The sequence below is a fragment of the Schistocerca piceifrons genome, chromosome 2, assembly GCF_021461385.2.
Source record: "Schistocerca piceifrons isolate TAMUIC-IGC-003096 chromosome 2, iqSchPice1.1, whole genome shotgun sequence".
Classification (NCBI taxonomy): Eukaryota; Metazoa; Arthropoda; class Insecta; order Orthoptera; family Acrididae; genus Schistocerca; species Schistocerca piceifrons.
Genome location: NC_060139.1, coordinates 17262863 through 17290323, shown reverse-complemented (window position 1 = coordinate 17290323; position 27461 = coordinate 17262863).

Here is a 27461-nt window from a genome sequence, read left to right as displayed (position 1 = left end):
ATCGTACTCGACCAATATGCGGCCGCTCTATCGAGTGGAAACGTAAAATTTCATTTTAAAAATCATTTTGTTTGTAACGAGAAAGAAACAGACGCTTTCCATCGACACTGGGTGTACAATGAAAGACGCAATGTTCAATATTTGTTTGGGCGGACTCCAACTAGACATAGCAAAAATGAAGCTGCAAGTATCAACCGATCACAGGAGAAAATGCAACTGAGGACTCTTAGAACGATGTATATGGATGGATGGATGAATAGCATGGACAACATTATTTTTGAAAGAACTAGCAAGAAAACACTATCGAGGGACAGACCGACAAGTTTGTGTTTACGGAAAGATATAACTGCTATTTGACTGCATGATATGCTTCACTATTCGATCTAGATTTCAGCCTTAGATCATTTTCGATTGTAACTTCAGAAATATATGTGGCCTCCAGTAGGGTTATACAGAAAGATTTTTGATGTTGTTCCATATTCCATAATTAACTCTGTAAAAGTGTTTGCGGATTTTAGCCGAGTTTTCTACAAAAATGGAACAATTACTTTTGTACAAAAGTTTATTTAAAAAGTGATGACTGTCTTTTCTACTTTGTTTTTGAAAATAATGGAACAACTGGTGTTTCCTACTAGATTGCTCAATTTATAAATGAAGAATTGTCCTTTAATTTTATGTTTTAAATTTTAACTACATTAACTACATTTTTGATAAGCGCTATACAATAAGAGGCTTACCTTTTATTTTAAACACATGCTTAAATAATATTGGAGTACAGATTGTGTAGATGGGTAATACTGTGAACATTGTGTACATTGGTTGCCTCCTTCTCCACCCGTCGTTTTTCCTCCATTCACTTTTCAGACTACCGGACGATAACTTACCCCTCCATCCCACGCTACCCACAACCCTCCACCTCTTCTGTATTCCTTACTTGTGATTTATTTCTGTTAAATGCAATCTGCACTTTACCCTCGTCCACTATTCCACCCTCTCTCTCCACCCTCTTCTTATTTTCCCTATTGTCTTCTTGACTGCTTGGTCTTTCATGCGCATCGTTAAAGGTTTAGTGAAAATGAGGTTGTAACCTTTAACAATGTTTATAAACATTTATTTTGTATTAGGGAGCACCTATCAAACATGCTCTTGTCTAAGATGGTTGTAATCGTTAACGATGTTCAGAAGGCTGAACTTCTGCGTCTTTTAAGTTATGATGGTGTATGTTTCGATCTTGAGATGCACACTGCGAAGTTGGTTCTTCATACCAAAGAATGTAAACACTGGCGTCTCGTATCTGTTGCGAAGATAATGTAGTCATCTCGTTAAATAAATAGTCCACTATCTGGTTCTGTGACATACCATAGATTACATGGTGCAGACTGTGACTTCTCTGTGATCATCTTTGACGATCGTTTTACTTATGTTTATGTTCGTCGCTGCTTGGCCACATTGAAACGAAGTGTAAACCTGTCATTTGTTCATCGGTTTCATTTGACAGCCTCATCTTGTTAGTAATTCATGCAAGTAGCCAGCCAATTAATATATCATGAAAATGTTCTTACTTTTACTTACGAAACATAAGGTTTATCTAACCGAAGATATATATACATTAACGATGAGCTTTTTGACATGTACTTTGATTGTGTACTCATTTGTTCTATTTTCAAAACGTGAAAATGGTCTAAGGTTGGAATCTAGATCGTGTAATAAAGCATATCACATCGTCGTATGGGTTATATCTTTCTGTAAGTTTTATAAGACTCTGTCTCCACATGAAGGAAAATCGTCAAATTTGTGTTTGTGCTATGTGATTGGAAAGATAAGCCGGCATCTGAAGAGATATTAAATCATTGATCTGACTTTCATTAAAGTCATGCAACTCTTGAGGCCTATGGAGCTGGTCACAGCTGTGTTCCAGAAATAAACAGCCTAGAGAAAGAATCGGCGACACTTTCTGCAGGACCCACCCACCATTTTGCAGGACAGTGCTCGGGGTGCAAACGGCTGATTTGTTCGATCGATGTGGCTGAGAAGTGCTTTGCCACCCACCACAATCCCCGAACATAAGTCTTGTAACTCTAACTTGATTCCAAAGATGAAGGAAGCACTTCATGGCATTCCCTTCAAAAGTGTTACAGAGATTCGGCGGCCAATAGACGGCTCCAATCGAGCCATAAACACGACTGGCGTTTTTCTACATCGCTGGTGGCTACTTTTACGGTCAGTAATACATCGAAACATGTATTTGTTTCGTATAAGTTGTAAGTGAATAGTTGCCACTATTAAATTTCCAACCCTTGTTATCGGTTAAATTGGATGTGACTTCGCTAGTAGCAGTGAACATTTAAGTTCCACTTGAAAGTGCCGTTGTTAAAGATGTCCTCTGTGCAAAGTCATTAAAGTCCACAGCAAATGTTATTACGCTGTTCTAACTGTCCTCAGGAATGTTTAGTGACAGACATGTATATGTAACGCAACAGAATCTCTTTTGACATCTGATAAGTTGATTATGAACTAGAAATGTAACGTCGTCACGGAATATAATGAGGTTACAAAACGATTGCTTCCCAGAAACTCTCGAGAGCTGTAAATCACTGATTTTGATTCGCTTCAAATATGTTGTAAAGGCGCCTACCCTGAGTGCCTGGCTATCCGGTTTTTTGGCGACGGGCCTTGGTTTTTGAGAAAATCGATTTTGAAGTTCATTGCGCGATCTTTATACCCCTTACGACTAACGGTATTCACGTGAGAGGGGACGATAATGGACGGAGATCGATTTCAGGTAGTACAAGAAGCGACCGTTATACGAACATTTGGAACTCCAACTGCGTACCACAAACGGAATGAATATTTGAAAAAACTAATAAGTGAATATATCTTTATAATTTCGCACACCTTACACTGTTTGTCGATATTCTTTGAAATGAAATTGAAAATTTTCCGTCAATTTTGAAAAAAAAAGTACACGGGTAGGATTCGAACGCGGTACCTCCATCGCGGTAGCCATGAACCTTTACCTCTGCGTTACACTGACTTCCTCGGAATGCGTGTGGTGTTACGGGTATAAAAGTGAGAAATAAACTTCAAAACCGATTTTCTCAAAAACCAAGGCCCGTCGCAGAAAAACCGGATAGCCAGGTACTCAGGGTAAGGGCCTCTACAACCAGTGGTGTATATGTTCCGCTTTTAAGCCGCCCATGCTTGCCCGGTGGCCAGGCGGCCAGGCCGCCGCGCGTTGTCAACAGAACGGGCACGCTGCTTCACTCCCAGCCAAGCCAAGCAGAACCCAACCCGGGCAGGTTGCGGCAAACTTGATTACCTGCCCATATTACTGTTGAGCTGCGCTTCGCAGGCGTTTAGACTGCGCGCGTCATTGTCGTATTATGAACCTTAATTAAAAGTTTTTATTTTACCTGAGCACCAAAAGACAAACCCCAACATAATATATATATATATATATATATATATATATATATATATATAATGTTGGGGTTTATATATATATATATATATATATATATATATATATATATATATATATATATATATATATATATAGGGTTATTACAAATGATTGAAGCGATTTCACAGCTCTACAATAACTTTATTATTTGAGATATTTTCACAATGCTTTGCACACACATACAAAAACTCAAAAAGTTTTTTTAGGCATTCACAAATGTTCGATATGTGCCCCTTTAGTGATTCGGCAGACATCAAGCCGATAATCAAGTTCCCCCCACACTCGGCGCAGCATGTCCCCATCAATGAGTTCGGAAGCATCGTTGATGCGAGCTCGCAGTTCTGGCACGTTTCTTGGTAGAGTAGGTTTAAACACTGAATCTTTCACATAACCCCACAGAAAGAAATCGCATGGGGTTAAGTCGGGAGAGCGTGGAGGCCATGACATGAATTGCTGATCATGATCTCCACCACGACCGATCCATTGGTTTTCCAATCTCCTGTTTAAGAAATGCCGAACATCATGATGGAAGTGCGGTGGAGCACCATCCTGTTGAAAGATGAAGTCGGCGCTGTCGGTCTCCAGTTGTGGCATGAGCCAATTTTCCAGCATGTCCAGATACACGTGTCCTGTAACGTTTTTTTCGCAGAAGAAAAAGGGGCCGTAAACTTTAAACTGTGAGATTGCAAAAAACACGTTAACTTTTGGTGAATTGAGAATTTGCTGCACAAATGCGTGAGGATTCTCTACTGCCCAGATGCGCACATTGTGTCTGTTCACTTCACCATTAAGAAAAAATGTTGCTTCATCACCGAAAACAAGTTTCGCACTGAACGCATCCTCTTCCATGGGCTGTTGCAACCGCGCCGAAAATTCAAAGCGTTTGACTTTGTCATCGAGTGTCAGGGCTTGTAGCAATTGTAAACGGTAAGGCTTCTGCTTTAGCCTTTTCCGTAAGATTTTCCAAACCGTCGGCTGTGGTACGTTTAGCTCCCTGCTTGCTTTATTCGTCGACTTCCGCGGGTTATGCGTGAAACTTGCCCGCACGCGTTCAACCGTTTCTTCGCTCACAGCAGACCGACCCGTTGATTTCCCCTTACAGAGGCATCCAGAAGTTTTAAACTGCGGATACCATCGCCGAATGGAGTTAGCAGTTGGTGGATCTTTGTTGAACTTCGTCCTGAAGTGTCGTTGCACTGTTATGACTGACTGATGTGAGTGCATTTCAAGCACGACATACGCTTTCTCGGCTCCTGTCGCCATTTTGTCTCACTGCGCTCTCGAGCGCTCTGGCAGCAGAAACATAAAGTGTCTCTTCAGCCGAACAAAACTTTATGAGTTTTTCTACGTATCTGTAGTGTGTCGTGACCATATGTCAATGAATGGAGCTACAGTGAATTTATGAAATCGCTTCAATCATTTGTAATAGCCCTGTATATATATTAACTTCAGGTCAAAAAATGTTGGGTTCTATTTGTACATTCTTCCTTTACGCGTATATTTTGGGCTTATTATCTATATAAATAAAAATGAAGCGTAAAACTCGAGAACGACTGGACCAATTCGGCAATTTTTTTTTCTGTGTTCATAATTCTCAGGACAAGGTTTTTATGAAATAAAATTTGCACACATGTAGTAACATACTCGAGGTTCCCGAATAAGTACACAAGACCTTTTTACATAGTTTGCGTTGAGACACACCTACCGATTTATTTGAAGCGGCCTCATAAACACACGACAATGTTTCCCATGCGGCACTTGTACTCTGTTTCGTTACCAGCATGTATTCGCCAGTTGTCAATTTTTTTTTAATCTCACTAAAGTTCGACCTATTCATTGTGCTGTCCCCACCGTTGCGATAAATGAACTGCGGACCAACTACCTGGCTACTCTAGTCACGGTAGCTTGACAGCGCAACCTGTTGTCAGGCGCAGCAAGCTGGGCGGGTCCCGTGAAGCTTGGCAGGCCTGCGGGAACCCAGGTAGCCCGGGCTTGCGGGAGCCCAAGTCGGCCGTATTACACACCATGCCTCAGTACACGCGCACTCTTGTGTTTATGTCGCGGCAGGCTGACCTGCATGAATGGTTGTAGAGGAGCTAGGGGCAAGCAAGCTGCAAGGGGAATTTGTACACCTCTGTCTACAACATATTTGAAGCTCATCAAAATCCGTGATTTACAGTATGAAGTGTCCCCTTGTGAGTGTAACACCACCGTTTTCATAAGAGTGTGAGTCTCCTACACGTACGATATGAAATTCTCATCGAACAGCACCATTAAGTTCGTCAGCTGTCTCTTGGCGTGTGTCAGCAGCCTCCTGTATAATGAATTTCCATAACGTACTGTCGCAATCTTATACGCCAGGATTTCGGAGTGGCCACTCCAAAAGTGGAGCCAAGTGAACGGAACCCCGTCCAGTCCATTTATCAGGATATGCCTCATTGAGATACTGTCTAACGGCAGTAGCATAATGGGCTGGCGTTCCATCCTGATGGAACCGTACGCGACCGAGCAGCCCCGATCTTGCAGACTTGGAAAAGAAGCTAATCACATTACATGATGTGATAAGCAATGTGGTTCACAGCACGGTAAAAGAAATATGGGCCTTCCAGGTGGGTTGCAGACACTACAGGCCAGATCATGACATGTGGTGGGTTGTATTCATATTGCCCGTTTTTTTTTTTTTTTTTTTTTTTTTTAATTCGGAAATAAATCTTTCTCGGTTTTGAACTGCGACATATTACACATTCGTCCGAGAGTAACTTTTTCTCTCTAAGATATCTAACATTCGCTCACAATCTTGATAACGTTTTTGTATGTCATATTACTTAGTTAGCTTACAAACGAAGGTTTAAATGCCTTTAACTTCACATCATTCTTGGTATGTTTTTATAATGTCGAGTATGCAACTCCCAATTCCTGTGACCCCTTAGAAACGCACTTTTTGGCCGAGTGTTCGACAGACGGTGCAGTCTCCACACACGGTTTCAGTCGTGTTAGCGGCTCATCCTGAGCGGGGCTTATTTTTTAAGTAAGAAGTTCCAAACAGCTATTGCTCACACCGTAAAATTGTTGATTTTGGTGGGGAAGTTTTCTGAAAACTTACAGTGAAATCATGCGGAAATCTGTCATTGGCTATGCTGTATGGGGTCGTTCGTGAGCTCACGTGCTCATTACGATGCGTTCCTAATGGCATAAGTGGTCTCATCGACCATGATTTAGATCTATATCAGCACCTGCACCAATCAGAAACACGAATTCATTAATATTTCTGCAAAACATAGAGGTTAAACTGACTTCATCATCACTCCGTGGGGAGAAACAGTTCCCGTGGTACACAAACAAACATGGAAGGAAATGTGCTTCACCGTTTAGCGTATGCTGGGTGTGAGAGCGATGGCAATTTACTGGAGCTCTGATAATTACCATACAGTAGCTGCAGCTAATTAATTAACAATGCACAATGCTAAGGTACAAATTAAACGCTAGTTACTGGCTGTTGTAAGAGTGGAATGGGATGAGGTTAACTGGTGCATGAAAAAGCACCGTGTAATATGACTCATGAAGGCAGTGTGTTCTGTGTGTGTCACTTAGCACTGAGAATTTTTTCTACATTAGCTATTTCGTTACAAGTATAGTAAATACCAAACGCATTACAAAATATCACCTGTTTTACACATAGCAGACGCGTGAGAGTGGAACACATTGTTTTAGGTGCTAGTACTGGAACGGATGTTGCGCTCATGAGCTCTTATTCAGATTGTTATCCACTCAGAACTCTCTCTCCATACACTAGGAGTTTGTATGGATTTAGAATCAATATGTAAGGAGTAAGTGTTGGCTTAAATCTCCAGTTGTGCGCTTCTTCTGCGGCTTGTGCTGTGAACATTTTTTGATCCATTTTTAATCAATATACAACATGTTCCTAATTTCTCAGTAAAATCTATTTTAACAAATGTGAAGCAACAACCCCGCTTGGCGTTTGGCTAATTTCCTCCATCAGACTTCTCACCGGAAGAGGCTGGAGGAATGACTTCCACGTATGAGAGGTACTGAGGAAATACTAAAGGGTGGGGGGCTTAAGTGAACTAATCTACAGGTGGCCAGCAGCAGTGTATGATGAGATATGGCGAACACATACAGTACAGGCAATCGAAGTTGGCGACCATCCATTCAGCTGTCTAAATGCGATGTGGAAAGCAAGGAGGAGGTACACTAAATTCATCTCACTGAGGCAAACCAATTGTGATCCTTATGTATCCTTCTGGGACTAGATTTTCCGGATGTGAAATAATAACGTGGGTTGGGGGAGGGGGTGTGGGGAAGGGGGGGGGGGAAGCATCAAAGAGAAAACGTTCATAAGGTTAAAGAAAAAAGGACGAGTAAAAAGGGGTTTGTGTATGTTAAATTGTAGTTTTCTCGTAAAATGGAGAATATAAGATGGGAGATGAGACACCTCCCGAAAGATATATAACGAATGAGTGAAATTAACTGGGAAGTTCGGTGCTGAAACGATAAGTTCTGACTAACATACTCAAGAGATCAAAACAATATAATTAGAGTTTGTACAGGGCTTTCCAGGGAATGACGGAAAATGAGTCAAAAGCTCCTTGGTGTATAATGGCAGGAGTATGCTAATTAAACGGTAATGAAAACCTGTAGATTTAGCTGCCCTCAAACTATGTGAACATCTAGACATAGAGATGATGAAACAGAAGATGTCGAAACAGTTCTGCAATATGTGAAAGACACATTATTATCGCTGACTGGAAAGCTCAACAAATTGAAATGTCAGGAATGTGCAGATATAAACGGGTAAAACCAGCAGATTCAGGACTTGAAAACGTTGTCTTTCTCATGATCACAAAACTTCCACAGAAACCAGATTAAGTACAGTAAACTACGTCATGGAAATAATGCATATTCTTCCCGTGTTTTGCTGTTTGAACTTCTTCAGCTCAATTTAGATCAGACCAATGTGAAGATGCTCTACGATATATGCAGTGACAATAACGCAATGTAAATTATAACAATAGAACCATGTACACTCGAAGTAAAATATGAGACATAAAATGAGTAGCAAAACAAGTTACAGAAATGCAGTGAAACTACAATGGAAAGAGACTGTAGTTACAGCCACAAATTGTAAAGCTAAAACATATTTCTGTAATTGACGTAATCGTTTAAGAAATGAGTGCAGGCAAGCAGAAGCAATTAATCACACATTATCAGTAACAGATCAACGAGAAAAATACGAACTGTAAGGCAGGGTTCAAATACACACGGCAAAAAAAGTTTTGCATCACCCCGGTTCCCAGCATTCCTGAAGATAGAAGTTGACTGTGGATATTGTATCACAGACACAGTCCCTTTGACTGTTCAGAGATGTCACTAAACCCGCCCAAAGATGTAAACAAACATGCATGAGCAGCGCCTTTTAGACGGAGGGGGTCCGACAGCCGATCAGTTCCAGTCATTCCACCACGAAGGAGGTGCAAGGCTCGTGTTGTCTGTAGTTCAGCCATGCCTAGATGGTTAATACCGCGGTTCTATCACGTACGCATTGTTACTTTGTGCCAGGAAGGGCTCTCAAGGGGGAAAGTGTCCAGGCGTCTCGGAGTGAACCAAAGCGATGTTGTTCGGACGTGGAGGAGATACAGAGAGACAGGAACTGTCGATGACATGCCTCGCTCAGGCCACCCAAGGACTACTACTGCAGTGGATAACCGCTAACTACGGATTATGGCTCGGCGTAACCCAGAAAGCAACGCCACCATGTTGAATATGCTTTTCATGCAGCCACAGGACATCGTGTTACGACTCAAACTGTGCGCAATAGGCTGCATGATGCACAACTTCACTCTCGACGTCCATGGTCAGGTCCATCTTGGGAACCACGACATTATGCAGCACGGTACAGATGGGCCCAACAACATGTCGAATGGGCCGCTCAGGATTGGCATCACGTTCTCTTCGCCGATGAATGTCGCATATGCCTTCAACCAGACAATCGTCGGCGACTTGTTTGGAGGCAACCCGGTAATGCTGAACACCTTAGACACACTGTCCAGCGAGTGCAGCAAGGTCCAGGTTCCCTGCTATTTTGGGGTGGCATTATGTGGGGCCGACGTACCCTTCTAGTGCTCATGGAAGGCGCCATAACGGCTGTACGAAACGTGAATGCCATCCTCCAACCAATAGTGCAATAATATCGGCAGCATATTGGCGAGGCATTCGTCTTCATGGACGGCAATTTGTGACCCCATCGTGGACGTCTTGTGAACGGCTTCCATCAGAATAACGACATCGCTCGACTAAAGTGGCCAGCATGTTCTCCAGACATGAACCCTATCGAACATGCCTGGGATAGATTGAAAAGGGCTATTTATGGTATACGTGACCTAACAACCACTCTGAGGGATCTACGCCGAATCGCCGTTGACGAGTGGGACAATCTGGACCAACAGTGCCTTCATGAACTTGTGGATAGTATGCCACGATGAATACAGGCATGCAACAATGCAAGAGGGCGCGCTACTGGGTTTTAGAAGCCGGTGTGTACAGAAATCTGGACAACCACCTCTGGAGGTCTGGCTTTATGGTGGTGCAACATGCAATGTGTGGTTTTCATGAGCAATAAAAAGGGCAGAAATGATGTTTATGTTGATCTCTATTCCAATTTTCTGTATAGGTACCGAAATTCTCGGAACCGAGGTGATACAAAATATTTTTTGATGTGTATGTTATAAAATTAATGAAAACTCTAAAAGACAGAACTCACAAAGATAAGAAGATGTGTTGGGAAACGCAACTATTGCAGCAATTCATTCCGATCTGGATGGTGGTCATATATCAGAACACTTTAAGAAAAATATAATGTGCTAATATCCACAAAAAAGCATCAAACAACCCTATTAGAATATCATAAGACTGTGAGCATTTAATTCATGCTTGGAAAATATTTAGAGGAGTGATGCATAGACACATTAAGGACAGAAATGAGCCTAATTTAATTGAAGATCAATTCGGTTTCTGGGAAAGCACAACATGAAATATGTTAAGTCCTCAAAGTATAACTGAAAAAACTTTTGGATTATCAGATAAATGTGTATAGATATTATAGACTCCAGGAAAGTATTCGAGACTGCTAACAAGTAAAAGCTAGCGGCTGAGTTAGACTGTATAGGCAAAAGAACAATTAAAGAACTATACAAAGAACAAAAGAACTATACAAAGAACAAACAGCAGCGGGGAAGATATGAAATACAGAGTTAAAGACTATACACATGAATGTAATATGTCCCCATCCCAGTTCAACAGATGCTTAGTTTTGTGGATGACATAGGTGTGATAAAACCATACGAAAGAAAAAGAATGTTAGAAAATACAGAATCACAGAAAGATACGAGTAAGAAACATAAATTAACACAAAAAACAATTCCTCGTACACTAGAAGGAGCCAGAAAAAGTAAGGGGTAAAACAAGAGTAAATAAAGCAAAATGATCTATATCCCACACATATGTGAATTGTCAGATAACAGAAGGCAGAAGAGGGATGGAAGACAGAAAATAAAAAATTAGAGAAGCAAAAGTGATGGTTATGAGTAAAAGAAAAATGCCATACTCAAACAACAGAAATGTTGTTTTTGCATGACCATGTTCTGCAGTAGCTGTTTTATATAACTTACTATTTTTGCCACCTTAATCGTCATGAAATCTGAGAGTGTATTCCTTTTTCCACTAGACACATTTCACTTTTGTTTACAAAGTATCGTCAGTGGTCATTTGTGTTAAAAGTAACTTGCCAGTGAATGGCTGGAAAAACAGTAAGAATTTTCATAAAGTTTGTGAAGGTCTAAGTACACAATGTGAATTCCGAATACAAAGAAATTTCAGGGCAATGAAAATGTTTTAAGGATGTAGATTTTGGTATAAGAACAAAAAGAATAGCTTTGATACAAACTTTATTATATAAACATTTACATCAGTCAGAAATTTAAAATTTTTTCTGCCAGTCTATGTTTGAACTCATAGACTTATTAAATACTTTTTTAGATGCTTAAAACTTTGTGCACACATTTATGACATTGTTATCTAAAATATAGACTACAATCAAATCATTTCAATCAATAGTTTTTATACTATAAATACATAAATTAGACAGTCAAGATTAAGGCAGTTTTTTTAATAATTAATAAGGGTATATTTTTCCTCTTGGTGATATTAAGCTGGGGTCTGTAGTTTACTTTCCTCCCAATGGTAGCCTGAAATATCAACAAATTTCAGACCTCTAGCTCACATAGGTTTTTTTGCATATAATAAACATGTAAGAAAATCTGATTCTTGGTAAATTCAATTTAAAAGTACATTTCATCTGATACTCACCTCCATTGTTCTTAGAACCCTCTAGTTGCATAATATTCTTGATTTGTGTGTTCTTCATCTTCTCTCTTCCTTTACTTGCTCCTCTTTGCTATTCTGGCCTCTTTAGTTGCTTCAAGAACCCATTTTTCGCCTTCGGCCACTCTCAGGGAATCAATGGCCATCAGTACTGGCCTTATATCGAAACAAGGATTTAGTTCAACAACTCTAAAACATCACATCTGCTGACTGCCCGCCGGTCTTTGTGGCCGAGCGGTTCTAGGCGCTACAGTCTGGTACCGCGCGACCGCTACGGTCGCAGGTTCGAATCCTGCTACGGGCATGGATGTGTGTGATCTTCTTAGGTTAGTTAGGTTTAAGTAGTTCTAAGTTCTAGGGGACTGATGATCTTAGGAGTTAAGTCCCATAGTGCTCAGAGCCATTTGAACCATTTTTGCTGACAGTCCCATCATTAAAGCAAATAACTGCATCTAATACACCTAATCTCATGGTACTGAAACAAACAAACAGTTTGAGGCAGGAGTTCCCATATCACATGGTTGGAACATTCATTAACATTTAGCGTCTTTCCATGTAAGCACCATGACAATAGTTAAGTGTCACTTAGGTCCCTGTATATGGGCTTAATTGCTTCCAATACCTCAAATGGCAGGGTGTGATGGTGTGCATAAGTCTCACCATTTGCTATTGATTTTTTGTGACCACACCATGTGTCTACACCACTGTCGCAGAGAGCATGCTGTGGATGATCATCTGTAGAAGCTTTATAGAAAAAGGTATCCCTTTCTGCTTTCTTCATGCCTCAATATCGTCTCGTTTCCTTCTTATGGCTAAACCATAATACAGCTGCAGTTTGTCCACCTCTTCCTTAGTAAGACGACCCTGACCACCAATTGGTTTGCCATCACTGAGCTTTTTCCCCTTCATCTCTTTCATTAGTTTACGTAAATGTGTACCCATCCTCTTTTGGACATGACAAACACACTCTAACTTTTCAATTTTTACAGTTCTTTCATAAGGCATATTTTCCAACACATTTGCAAACCATTTGGAGTCTCCATCTCCAAGGTACTTCACATATTTTACGCCATAATTCTCTTCTGATCTTTGAAATATTCTGAGAACTCCCTCTGATTCCATTCCATCACTGTATCCTGAAAAATTTTGAACACAAACATGATCCTGGTTATTTCCTTTGCAACCATGGCAGTACTTTGTCGTACATTCTATGTCAATCACCTTTCCATTTCCTAGGGATGTCGCGATGCCAACACCATTCATTGATAGATGACCACAATTTTGCCTTGTCCCATCAAAGGCTGCAGCTATATCAGTGTCACCTTCATTGCATAACACAGTTTCTTCTTCTGCTTTCTTCATTGACACAGCACTCACTTGACCAAGACTTTCAAGAAGTATCTGTGTCTACTTTTCAAATCTTGTAGGTGGGGGCAAATTCATTACAGTACAAATAGTTTAAGCTGCCTTTCTACCCTTCCTAACACACCTCATTCCACATGTAAGCCTGATATTTGTGTCATTAACTCTTCTTTTGCACAATCCAGAAGAATACCCAGTTTTAGTTACCCCACAGAAACCACAAAACACTTGGTAACTAACTAGCCACACCTTTTCTGCCTTCAAAATCTTCGACAATTTTAATAGCACCTTTTCCACAAAGCGCACACACAGCAGCGTGTTTTAGAAGTGAACATAAAGCACTGAATTCAGCAATTATTGAAACACATTCTATTACAATGTTTTGATCATATTTTATAGAAATGTCACTTTGGGTACTCAAATATTTTAACTTCTGTCTTGAGGCACTTAGCGGAGCCGACATAACATCCAGATGGTTTATGGATCTAATTACACAGTCTCTACTTTCCAACGAGGTAAACCGATTACCATAAAATTTACGTTTTCCTGTTTCAAAACACTTTTTTGGAGACATAAATACTTCCAAGAATGACACAGCACCAACAACTCAACAATGTGCAGAAGTTTGAACACAAACAACTCTCGAAAACCATAGATATACAAAGGAAAACAAGGGACCATCGGAAAGCGTGTATACTAACAGGGCTGCCAACTCAAAAAACGATTACGCAGTGTATCTTTTCGAAGTGGCTAAATAATAATGACGCCATTTGACATCCGACCGCAGCAGAAACACGGTCGTTGTTGGGTAGCGACATATATTTAAATTTGTTTTTAAAGATGTTCCAGATGTCGGAATTGATTAATTTAACTACCATTTTATTCACAAAACTCTAAATATTGATTTAAGACGGAAAAGAATACAAATTTTTGAAGCAGATTCACTAGCAAGTGACCTTAATCCTCTTTTTTATGGACTGCTTTCGGCAATCCTTTTGTTCTTTAGCGGAGGTTGAGGTCGTAAAAAAATGTGGTTAAACTGCGAAAGGAGAATGTGTAATCAAGTTTTTCTCGAATTCAACTCCCGATAACAATGAAGGGAAAAGCTGTCGAAATGAGAACATGAAAAAAGAAGACTAAACACTACTAAGTACTGAAGAATCGTTGTAAATAAAAACGAAACGCGTCTAATGGAAAAATAAATTCTTAAATAGCGGAAAGGAAAATAAGTTAAAAGCCGGTTTTGGAGCATAATATTTATGAGAATCGTGGACGACAGGTAAAGATGAAATGTAATCTCTTGAATCGTTTGAAGCATGCTGATGGAGACACCTCTTAAAACACAAATCGGACGTACACAACCAGTAACTATGAAGTTGTTGAAAGAAGTGACGAAGAACGATTATTCAGGTCATCAAAAGAACGAAGTTGGCATAGGTCCTACGGTAGATAATAGGTCACAATTACTTCTTTTAAATAATCCAATAACGCAATTAGATGGACAAAATGCTGGAGGAAGACCTCAATTGCTATTTTAAGGTAAGTTGTAAATAATGCATTAGCTAATAATTCTATAGAAATAGTTGCTGATAGTTATAGAGAGCTGCCAACTAATTAGAAAGTTTGATGATGGAGGTTAAAAGCAACCCCGTGTTACTGGAAAAACCGGACGAAACCGGACAAGGCACTAATAAATGCTTGTGAAACAGAAACGTGTGGCAGTAGGTGACACATTTTTGTTAAAAACAAGTTTTTTTTTCCAATGGCCCTGCCAAATACTACACGTGCCGCGTCTGGCGTTGTTGTCGGTCACGCACTGCCCAGGGAAAGTTAACGAAAGCGAAGTGGAGAGGCCATCGCCGAGCATTAAGCTAACCACTTGCCTCTAACAACTTTCCCCGTGAGCACTGGACCACGGCCGCCGCTTCCTGAGAGGCATGTTACCAGAGATAAGAATTAAGCGCCTCGCGGAGCACAATTACAGCTAGCTAAGGCGCCGATCGGAGCATAGCCAGGTGAAATGCAGCGCTCTTGAGGATACACGCCTGATAAGCAGAAAAGACGAGTTCTATGGAGCATCAGACCAATAGGGAAGAAGATTTAATGATAAGAGGGGAGGCCGTATTATTAATAATAACATCGAGCAAACAGAGTTTGCGTGTACATGGTTGCAGTCCTGTTACACACTGAAATACTCGCGGTGCAGTATCGCAGCACGCCTCTGAAGTAGTTCTAGCACCCAAGCGGCGTTCTATAGTACGATGGCGCGAGTAACATGACTGCAGCTGTGTACCTGCAAACACAACTTAAGTACATAGGTAAAAGATTAAAATTTTATAACTAACCTCTCGGAAGGCGTTCGATACAGTTCCGCACTGTCGCCTGATAAGTAAAGTAAGAGACTGCGGAATATCAGACCAGTTGTGTGGCTGGATTGAAGAGTTTTTAGCAAACAGAACACAGCATGTTGTTCTCAATGAAGAGACGTCTACAGACGTTAAAGTAACCTCTGGCGTGCCACAGGGGAGTGTTATGGGACCATTGCTTTTCACAATATATATAAATGATCTAGTAGATAGTGTCGGAAGTTCCATGCGGCTTTTCGCGGATGATGCTGTAGTATAGAGAGAAGTTGCAGCATTAGAAAATTGCGGATAGGCCCTTGGTGTAGGGAGTGGCAACTGACCCTTAACATAGACAAATGTAATGTTTGCGAATACATAGAAAGAAGGATCCTTTATTGTATGATTATATGATAGCGGAACAAACACTGGTATCAGTTGCTTCTGTAAAATATCGGGGAGTATGCGTGCGGAACGATTTGGAGTGGAATGATCATATAAAATTAGTTGTTGGTAAAGCGGGTGCCAGGATGAGATTCATTGGGAGAGTCCTTAGAAAATGTAGTCCATCAACAAAGGAGGTGGCTTACAAAACACTCATTCGACCTATACTTGAGTATTGCTCATCAGTGTGGGATCCGTACCAGGTCGGGTTGACAGAGGAGATAAAGAAGATCCAAAGAAGAGCTGCGCGTTTCGTCACAGGGTTATTTGGTAACCGTGATAACGTTACGGAGATGTTTAGCAAACTCAAGTGGCAGACTCTGCAAGAGAGGCTCTCTGCATCGCGGTGTAGCTCGCTGTCCAGGTTTCGAGAGGGTGCGTTTCTGGATGAGGTATCGAATATATTGCTTCCCCCTACATATACCTCCCGAGGAGATCACGAATGTACAATTAGAGAGATTCGAGAGCGCACGGAGGCTTTCCGGCAATCGTTCTTCCCGCAAACCATACGCGACTGGAGCAGGAAAGGGATATAATGACAGTGGCACGTAAAGTGCCCTCCGCCACACTCCGTTGGGTGGCTTGCGGAGTGTAGATGTAGATGTACATTATACATGTAGTCACGGAGTCGTACTCATGTAGTCAGAGCCGGCCGCTGGTGGCCGAACGGTTCTGGCGCTACAGTCTGGAACCGCGCGACCGCTACGGTCGCAGGTTCGAATCCTGCCTCGGGCATGGATGTGTGTGTTGTCCTTAGGTTAGTTAGGTTTAAGTAGTTCTAAGTTCTACGGGACTTATGACCTCAGCAGTTGAGTCCCATAGTGCTCAGAGCCATTTGAACCATTTGAACCACGTAGTCAGACTGTTGAAGACAACGATCAGTACCTTGCACGCACTAAGACAAAAGCCTCCTCGGACTGGAATCTCACTCATTGTAGCAGAATTGTCTTCAATGATGAGTCCCGATTCGAATCCAGCCCCGATGCCCAACAAAGACGTGACTTGAGACGCCCCAGACACCGGTGGGATACCAGCCAGACTGTCGCCCGCCTTATAGCTAGACGACCAGGAATTATGGTCTGGGGTGCCATTTTTTTAATAGCAGGACACCTTTGGTTGTCATCAGTGGGACCGTGACATACTCCGTTTTGTTATCGTTGATGGCAAGCGACCTTGAGCTCAGATTTCAGCAAGATAATGCCCGCCCGCTAACGGAGAGATTTACTGCTGGGTGTCTCCGTGCTTCTCAAGCCCTACCTTGGCCAGAAACGTTGCAAAATCTCTCCCCAACTAAGAACGTCTGGAACATTCTGGGCAGGGCCGTCCAACCAGCTCGGGGTTTTGACCATTTAACGCGCCATTTGGATGGGATTTGGCACGATATCCTTCAGGAGGGCATCTTACAGGTGTATCAATCAATGTCAAGCCCAGTAACTTCTTGCATAAGGCACAGAGGTGGACCAACGCGTCACTGGCTTGCTCAAGTTTTTCTATTGAATAAATTATTCAATTTTTCTGATATTGTTGTCATTTATTTTTCTGTACATGTACATCACATCTACCGATTGTGGTCCCATTCGAATTTTCTTCATTTGTCTTGGAGTGTACAAGGAGTACGAGAGTTCGTCACAAAATTTTAATTTTCACCTACGTAATTAATTTTTGCATCTGCAAGTGCTTGGCTTTTTTTTGGCTTAGAATGTAAATCCGTCTCACTTAGAGTTCAGTCCTACGATAATGGAGAGATACGAACGTAGAGGTGCTCGATGTATACATGTCTGTAGTATTCGATGTTAAAGGCGTGTGTTGTCCAGCAAGTCGCTCAAATTCCCGGTGGGAGACACGAATTATGATCCTGCTGGCCACGAAGTGACGAATGACTAAAAGAGTGCATTCGGTAGTACGAGGAATAGAGCACAAGCATTTTCCTGGTAGAAGAGGATATTAATTATGCGACTAACTGGTCATACAGCTGTTCTACACGATGACGAGGGAGAATTACAGGAACTATTAAGTAGAACGAACAATTAAGAGCTGAGAGTAGATTATGTAAATACGTCACTATTGAGGATTAACAGAAATCAGATTAGTGAATAAGTTACAACGAAACTGGGGACTGTGTAGTAAGAGAGGAATTCAGCTACCTTGGAAGCAAAATAACGCTTATCGGAAGAAGCAAGGAGGACATAAGAAGAAGACTTACACATGAAGAGAGAGCGTTACTTGCCGAGGGAAGTCTGAAAGTATCGGACATAGTCCTTAATTTGAGAAAGAAATTTCTGAGAATATACGCCAGGAGCATAGAAATCCACTGGAGTGAATTATGTTTTGTGAGAAAAACGTAAAGGAAGAGAATGTAATCGTTTAACGCGTTATGTTACTTTCGGTTGCTGAAAATTTTGTGGATTCATAAAAAGTGAGGTTCTCCATAGAATTATGAGGAAAGAAGTATGCGGAAACACTGTCCAGTAGAAAGGAGAGGATGATATGGCACAAATTTCATGACACTGGAAGTATCTGTACAAAATAAAAACTATAGGTGAAGATAGAGATTGGACTGTATCTAACGGGTAATTGACCGTGATTGTAGGTACTATCCTGGCTCAGGATACAAATTCGTGGCGGGTCGCGCCAAACCGGTCATAATACTGAGGCCCGTCTTCCCTCCCCGTCTGTCTCGCAAAAAATAGAGACCATGCTTCGTGACCTTGTAGGAAATGTTATAGCCTGGGCTGGCTGATATCCACCGTTCAGTACTCCCTCGATAAACACCAGATGTGACTTATTGTGGGGATGGCTTCCTCCACAATGCGGGTTCGTATGCTGTCAGTAGCGTTTGGAAGGTTTGGTGACATGATGATAACATGTCCCACGGCCATAGCTCACCCCCCGTACTGCCCTGTAAGCAGAAGTCAGCCAGTCGTAACAGTCCTACAGTCTAATCCGTGAGTGGTGTTTACGTTTAAGTACTCATTTTATCGTATCGCGATAGTTATGAAGCATTGTTTCTAACGTAACTGAATGATCTTCAAATACAATGCATTGCAGAAATATTAGAGCGGCACATGGTAGCTGTAAGACAGCAAGAGCACAGAGAATATGTAGCCAGCGAGTGAAGTATTCAGATGTGTCATCAGGCGTTTGTGACTCGATGTAATGACCCAGACGCTGTGGTTGAAAGCTTTACGTCTGTACTCTTTCGTCATCCAAGGACAATCGGGATGAAACAGAAACAGACACATGGAGTCAAATTAGAATGGAACGAAAACACCACATTTTTCGGTCAAAAGTTATACTTTCTTTAGCGCTTCATTCATGGTGTTGCGTAGTTCATCTAGCCATCTACTGAAACGTGAAACTGCAATACGAGCTGAATTGCCCTCTCTGTTTATTGATTGGATAGCCACTGAATTGCTATTTATTTATTTAATGGGATAATAATAATTATTAAGAGGTGGCAATTTTATTTAAGCACGGTTTTTACTCTTTCGATTGTTGGGAGTCAGCGATAGTGAAATGCTGCTTGCTTTGGGGAATACACATTTTATAAGAATTATTTGGTACAGGAAACACTTTTGTGATCACGGTTGCGATTTAGACGGTATTCGCGTAATTGTACTGATTAAAAGTTATCGTTTCCGAAAGACGCAGGTTCGATTAAAACTGTGTGTACTTTCGCGCGTATAATGAAAATATTCATAACACGTCGCGTAACAAAAAGAAACATGCGAATCACAACCGTGATCAAACGAAGAAAATATATAATAACATAAATGTTCTTCGCTGTTATTCAGGACAGGCTCAGATTAGACCTCGCAATTTTTAGTTATAGGAAATCACAAGACGTTACACTTTAGAGATATTTGTTTAGAATAACTTGTATTTACCTTCTCTCTCTCTCCTTTTTACAGCCTTTATACCTTCACATCGATTAAGGAACTTTTCCTTCTCTACTGACCAGTACGAGAACAAAATTCAGACTCAACAAAACGTCTTACATCGAATTATTACATGTTTAACCCTTAACAATCATATATAGTTTCGTAGTACAAACAATGCTAATTTATTCCGTGCACTAGAAAGTATTTGATATACTGAGCACAAAAATGAAAATAATAAAATTATAATTACATTTTTAATATCATGAATACTTCTTTAAATCATGAAAATAAGGTTTGACATGGTCGTAATATTAATTTTCATCGTTGTAGCACTACAAGCACGTTATTACAGTGTTCCAATAGGAATGGTCAGTTAGTGTAACTGTCCATAGTAGATTAACTAATGTACTTCGCTGAATTGCTACTCCGATCCACTGTATCATTTTTCTGCACTTGAAAGCACTGTCGGCTCGTGACAGTCTCTTGACTGTGAATATGAACTAAAAGTGCTTATACGAATGTGCGTATCAACGTGATACTTTTCAGCTTGTCCAATTTCTTGATTGTCGCCTTAGTACAAATTTATAGCAATGGTCTACACGCGGTGGTAACTCGCCCGCTTTAAACAATTGCAGTAGGAGTATTTATTAATTAATGACTGAGAAGCATTGTTTACAGCAGTACAAACTACAACTTTCTTTGCTCTTCAAATTTGTGCTTTTAGATCATAAGTCTTTATTTCTAGAACTTTTCTCACTATTTCACCGCAATCTCGAAACTTTATACGCGACTTAAATGAAGAACTGCGACCACTGTGAACACTTACCTGATTTTGTTTGATGGATATGCAACAATAGTCCTACTTACGTCATCTACACTATGATTACATGCCAAACTGCTTTGCATTTCGGCAACATACAGCATGACGCGTAATGTTAACGGGTCGCTGCCCGCCGAGCAGTTTACGATATACGGGATGCAGATAAGCAGTGTTATTAATTGCGGATGCTATTAATTAGGAGTGCAATAGTACCATTCGATTATACCACGTATAAACTCATTATCAGAAAACCCATTACATTAAATGGTGACGTGTGTTCAAGATGACCTTCACATTAATCACCGTTTTGAACTAGATCCACGTCAGACGAGGGAATTCATACATTTTATCGAATGTGGCCGTTAAATCACAATAATTAGCATTCGACGAGTAAAGCGCAGCAATTGAGCTAGTAACCGTCACGTGTGCTCAGTAACGTCCTTTACAATCAACTTGTAACCGCATGTGCGTCTTTACTTGCCCATACATCTGCTTCGTCACGACCGGTAACGTAGTTATTAGTAACAAAGAATACGTTATAAAACTCTAAGGATATCTGTTCCAGTCTTAATAAGATCACTTCTAGTTATATACTGTATATACGCAGTAAAATATGCCAGGTGTATTTCCTTTAGTGTATCAAAAGTATCCTTAGACTTCAAGACGAATATAATAATTTCAGTATAATAAGTCCTGGTTCCCAAATACTTAAACGAATTATTTAAGAAGGATACTAAAACTGGTAGAAGCCGACCTTGGGGAACATCAGTTTGGATTATGAAGAAATGTAGAAACACATAAGGCAATACTGATCCTATGACTTATCTTAGAAGAAAGGTTAAGGAAAGCCAAATCTGGATTTACAACATTTGTAGACTAAGAGAAAGCTTTTGACAATGTTGACTGGAATACACTCTTTGAAATTCTGAAGGTAGCAGGAGTAAATTACCGGGAGCGAAAGACTATTTGTAATTTGTACAGACACCAGACGCCAGTTACAGCAGTCGAGGGGCATGAAAAGCGCGCAATGGTTAAGAAGAGAGTGAGGTAAGGTTGTAGCCTATCCCCGCTGTATTCATTCTGTACATACCGCAAGCAGTAAAGGAAACAAAAGAAAAAATTGGAGAAGGAATTAAAATTCAAGGAGGTTTGTCGAAGACATTGTAATTCTGTCAGACAGCAGAGAATTTGGAAGACGAGTTGAACAGGTGAACAGAATGGACAGTGTCTTGCAAGGTGCATATAAGATGAACATCAACAAAAGCAAATGAACAATAACGGAATGAAGGCAAATTAAATCACGTGTTTTTGAGGGAATTAGACTAGGAAACGAGACACATACAGCAGCAGGGGAGTTTTGCTATATGGGCAGTAAAATGACTAATGAGGGCCGAAGTAGAGAGCATGTAAAAAGTAGACTGGCAATAGCAAAGAAAGCGTTTGTGGAGAAGAGAAATTTGTTAACATCGAATATACATTCAAGTGCTAGGAAGTCTTTTCTGACAGTATTTATATGATAATTAAACACGGACGATTAACAGTTAGACAAAATGAGAATAGAAGGCTTTGAAATGTGGTGCTACAAAAGAATACTGAAGATTAGGTGGGTAGATCACGAAACTAATGAGGTACTGAATAGAACGGAAGAGAAAAGAAATTTGTGACATAATCTGACAACAAGAAAGGATCAGTGGAGAGAACGCATTATGAGACATCGAGGGATCACCAGATTAGTATTGGAGGGAAGTATGTGTGTGTGTGTGTGTGTGTGTGTGTGTGTGTGTGTGTGGGAGGGGGGGGGGTCGGGTGATAAAAATCGTAAATTGTAGCGGTAGACCACGAGGTGAATGCAGTAAGCAGAGTCAGAAGTGCGTAGGTTACATTAGTTATAGAGTAGTGTGCATCAAACCAATCTTCGGACTGAAGACCACGTTAACAACATCAAAAGTATTTTGAATGGTCGTTTCGTAATTTGTGATACAAAGAGTTAATCCAAAGAAGTTCATTCGGTATTTTATGTTACGTCTGATGTGAACAGAAATGTCGTTTTGATTCAAATTACAAAGCAATGACCATTTTTTGAGGCTAATGGAGAAGCACGTTGTATGATTCAAGGCTATGCATTGACTATAGGAACAACTGAGACGAAGAATGATTGTTTTTGCCGTGACTAAGGCTGATGTGTAACGACACTGTACGAACGAAGTGTCACTTATCTTACTCTGTCTGTGCTGAAACTACAGCTGCTATGAACTCGTCATCGATGGGACGTTAAAACCATGAAAATATGTATGGGGATGGGGACAATGGGACATATTACAATCATGTGTATAGTCTTTAACTCCGTATTTCATATCTTCCCTGCTGCTGTTTGTTCTTTGTATAGTTCTTTAATTATTCTTTTGTCTTTACAGTGTAACTCAGCCGCTAGCTTTTACTTGTTAGCAGTCTCGAATACTTTCCTGGAGTCTACAAAATCTATATACATTTGTCTGATGATAAAGTTTTTTCAGTTATACTGTGAAGGCTTAACATATTCCGTGTTGTGCTTCCCCAGAAGCCGAATTGACCTTCAGATAAATTAGCCTCATTTCTGTCCTGATGTATCTATGCATTACTCTTGTAAGTATTTTCCAAGCGTGACTTAAATGCTCAAAGTCATAATCTTCTAATAGAGTTGTTTGATGCTTTTTGTGATTATTAGCACACTATATTTTTCTCGAATGGTTCTGAGCACTATGGGGCTTAACATCTGAGGTATTCAGTCCCCTAGAACTTAGAACTACTTAAACCTAACTAAACTAAGAACAACACACACATCCATGCCCGAGGCAGGATTCGAACCTGAGACCGTAGCGGTTGCGCGGTTCCAGACTGAAGCACCTAGAACCGCTCGGCCACACCGGCCGGCCTTTGAAATCCTTTACCCTGTTTTCGACAAGAGTATTGTGAGGCAGCTCTATCGACTGAGCTTAGAAACTTTAAACAGTTGTTTGAAATTAGAACCAAGACGACTTTTTCCGTTGAGATTTGGTGTCATATGAAACGCCGTATTAGCAGTGTTTGTTTTAGCCGACTACTGGACCGTATTACGATGAATGAAGGGCAAATATATCTGGAAACACCTGAGAAAATACGTGTCGTAGATGTTGGAAAGACATCCGATATATTTAATAAGTGTGTTTCAGATATTTGTAATTTATTTAACTTTTTTAAATATGTCGTTATGCCATTAGGAAATGGAGATCGTGCTGGAATCTATTAAAGAATAGCAGTCCGTTTACATTATACAGTATTTTTTTATTGAGTGCTGATTTCGATACTCTTAGAATTCCTTCAGAGTAAAATGATCATTGCAAAATGAAATTTGCTCCAAAGCTTAGTGCTGTATAACGTACACACTGGTACCGAATAACGCTGTGTGCTTGGACAGGTGAGGTAACCAGCAAGTTGGTCATATGATTCAAGGTGTAGAGCTATGCCTGACAAAAGAATTGGAACGCCGAGAAGACATGGTCGGATGTCAATGTAATTTGGTACACATACAAACCATATTATTGGAGTTGCAGTCCTCTGTGACATGTAGAACGGCCACTTGAATGCATTAATGTTGCTCGTCTTTCGTATTGTTACCAGGCCTGCTAATGTACACAAGGAGCGTGAAACGCGTCAGATATTGAGTAACCACTGTGAAGAAAGCTGAGAGTCCTTGTGTGAGACAACATTATTAGTATCAGATAGAATCTGAAAGGGGCCTCATTGTGGGTGATTATCTGGTCGGCTGGTGCAATATCCAGATTTGTGGGACATTCGGATATGACGGTGGATCGATGCTGGACTGCATTGGAACGTGAAGGCGGGCGTATTCTTCCTCAAGTTTACAGACGACCACGTCTGGCCATCACAGGGGAGGATCACCGTACTATGTACCACGCACGTCGTCACCCTCTCACATTTGGGCCTGCAATCCGAAAACAAATAATGAGAGTAGCAGCAACTGGACCAAGGAATTACTGTCCCACGTGTAGGCTGACATTAACATCACAGCCGGGAACGATGGGCTGCTGATGAATGATAAAGCGTTATTCCGGCTGGGCACTACTCTGGAAGAATATGGCAGCGAATATGGCGGCAACCTCGGGAGAGCTACAATTCCTCCAATGTTTGCGAGTGGTTCAGCGGTGTTACTCCTGACATCGTTGTGTGGTGAGTCATAGGGTATTTCAGATGACGGCTGGTAGTGATTTAGGAAATCCTGATTGCACACTCGTACGTTGTGGGCATCCTGCATTAGCGTTGCTACTTCTGGATCACGGGGTCCCGGGTTCGATTCCCGCCAGGGTTAGGAATTTTCTCTGCCTGGGGACTGGGTGTTTGTGTTGTTATCATTTCACCACCATTCGTGAACGTGGCGAAACTGGACTGTGTAAAAGTTGGGACTTTGTACGGGCGTTGATAACCGCGCGGTTGAGAGCCCCACAAACCAAACCTCATCACCACATCCCACGTCCTCATGTGCTTCCTCTCATTCGACAATATCGTGGCGTCATTTTTCAGCAGGACAATGCTCGTCCACAGATGCCACTTGTTTCTCTTAACATTCTGGATCATGTTGTGGTACTCCTGTGAGTAGAAAGATACCCAGATCTGTGCCCTCTAGAACGTGTGTGGGACCAGCTCGAACCTTAACTCCGTCTAGGTGCCAGTATCCGGAATATCAAGAACCACTTACAGCAGTTGTGGGCCAGTTTGCGACAGGGTTGTTTTTGGGGGGAGGAGACCAGACAGCGAGGTCATAGGTCTCATCGGATTAGGGAACGACGGGGAAGGAAGTCGGCCGTGCACTTTCAAAGGAACCATCCCGGCATTTGCCTGGAGTGATTTAGGGAAATCACGGAAAACCTAAGTCAGGAGGCCGAACGCGGGATTGAACCATCGTCCTCCCGAATGCGAGTCCAGTGTGCCAACTACTGCTCGGTAGTTTGCGCCAGGACGCGATACAACGGCTGTAGGACACCGGTCCTAGCGGAATCAGTGCATTCAAGGCAGATGTGGTGCAATGTCATATTTCGTAAATTCGACTCGATTTTGTAGTCACTGATTGTGCCGTCACAAGACGTCACGCAGCCGCCCCACGTTCACACACCGTTGCTCGGCATACATGCTTGAGCAGCTCCATGGCGGTGCTGCACCGCGTGCAACACGACACTGGCGCCACCGAACGAACCTTCGCAAAACAGCTAGCAATGTGGCGAGTCTGGTTTTGGGCGGCGAGTGGGTGTCTACCAGGGCCAGAGCTCAGTAGTGGAAGCGGCCGATGGAGTTAACTGCACGCCAAGGCTGCCGTGGCTGACGGCAACAACAAGGAAGAGGGTGTTGGCCCGTGACCTACGATACGGCGAAACTGAGCGCAGTTTGCTTTAGGACTATCTGGCTGGCTATTACCAAAGCAAAACCTAGAGACAGCGGAATTGCATGTGTGAGTGTGTTCCAAGACAGGGATGTTCTCTTCTGTTGGAGGTCTGCAGATGTTGTTAAGTGGTGTGCGCTGGTGTGTGTACTGGATGAAGTCAGCTTGATAAGCACGCATTGTAATAGACCCGCCAGGGTAGCCGAGAGCGCTAACGCGCTGCCTCCTGGACTAGGGTAGGTGCCCCGGCCCCGAATCGAATCTGCTCGGCGGATTAACGACGAGGGCCGATGTGGCAGCCAGCCTGGATGTGGTTTTAGGCGGTTTTCCACATCCCGCTAGGTGAATACTGGGCTGGTCCCCACGTTCCGCCTCATTTACACGCGTCACAGACATTTGACACACGTCCGCACTATTTCACGATTTACACTCGACGCAGACAGTTGGGGTACACTGATTCCGTCCTGGGGGGTAAGGGGTGGCGGCAGGAAGGGCATCCGTCCATCCCTAACACTAACACTGCCAAATCCGTTGTAACCACGCCGACCCTGCGATCTCTGCGGGACTATGGCGTAAGCGAAAGAAAGAAAGAAAGAAAGCATATTTGGATCGCATTTTTATCATAAATATTCTCCTAAATATTTGAGTAGAATTTGCTCTTTTCATAATAGTTTTGTATGTAGCCTTTAATACATACATATTTTAAATATTTTTTTTTAAATTGCGAAGCAGCATGTTTTTTGTTTCATTTTTGTTTTTCGATTCTCCCCGAAGGGGGCGGGCTGGCAGCAGCTTAGTATGCTGCTCTTCAGCCTTCAGAATTTGTTTCAAAAAGATGAAGAGAATAAATAATAAAAACAGGCGATAAAATCGGAGACTTACATGGTAACACGGCGAAAAAATCGTGGAACTTAAAACATAGAACAAAGGGATGATGATGCTAATAAAATACATATGAAGCAGACAGGTAAAATAATAGACAGACAATTAAAAAACACGGCGACAGTCTGGCCTCTGTTCGCAAGAGACATACAATTCACACCCAGCGACAGCATGATTAATGTTCGCAACATTTTGGAAAGACGAACAACACTGAACATTCACTGGAACACTGCACTAAAAAGTTGGCAAATATATCATACCACAGCCGAGAGCAGCTGGGGGGAACCTGGACAGATTATGGGAAATAAAAAGGGGGGAAGGAGTGGAAAAACGAAGTGGGGAGAAGGGGGGAGGAAAGAGCTGATGCACGACAAGACCCATAGGAGAGGAGGGGTGGTGGTGCTGGGCAGACGTGTGGGGAAAGGCAGAGGAGGGGAGGAGGGAATTACGAAAGAACTCG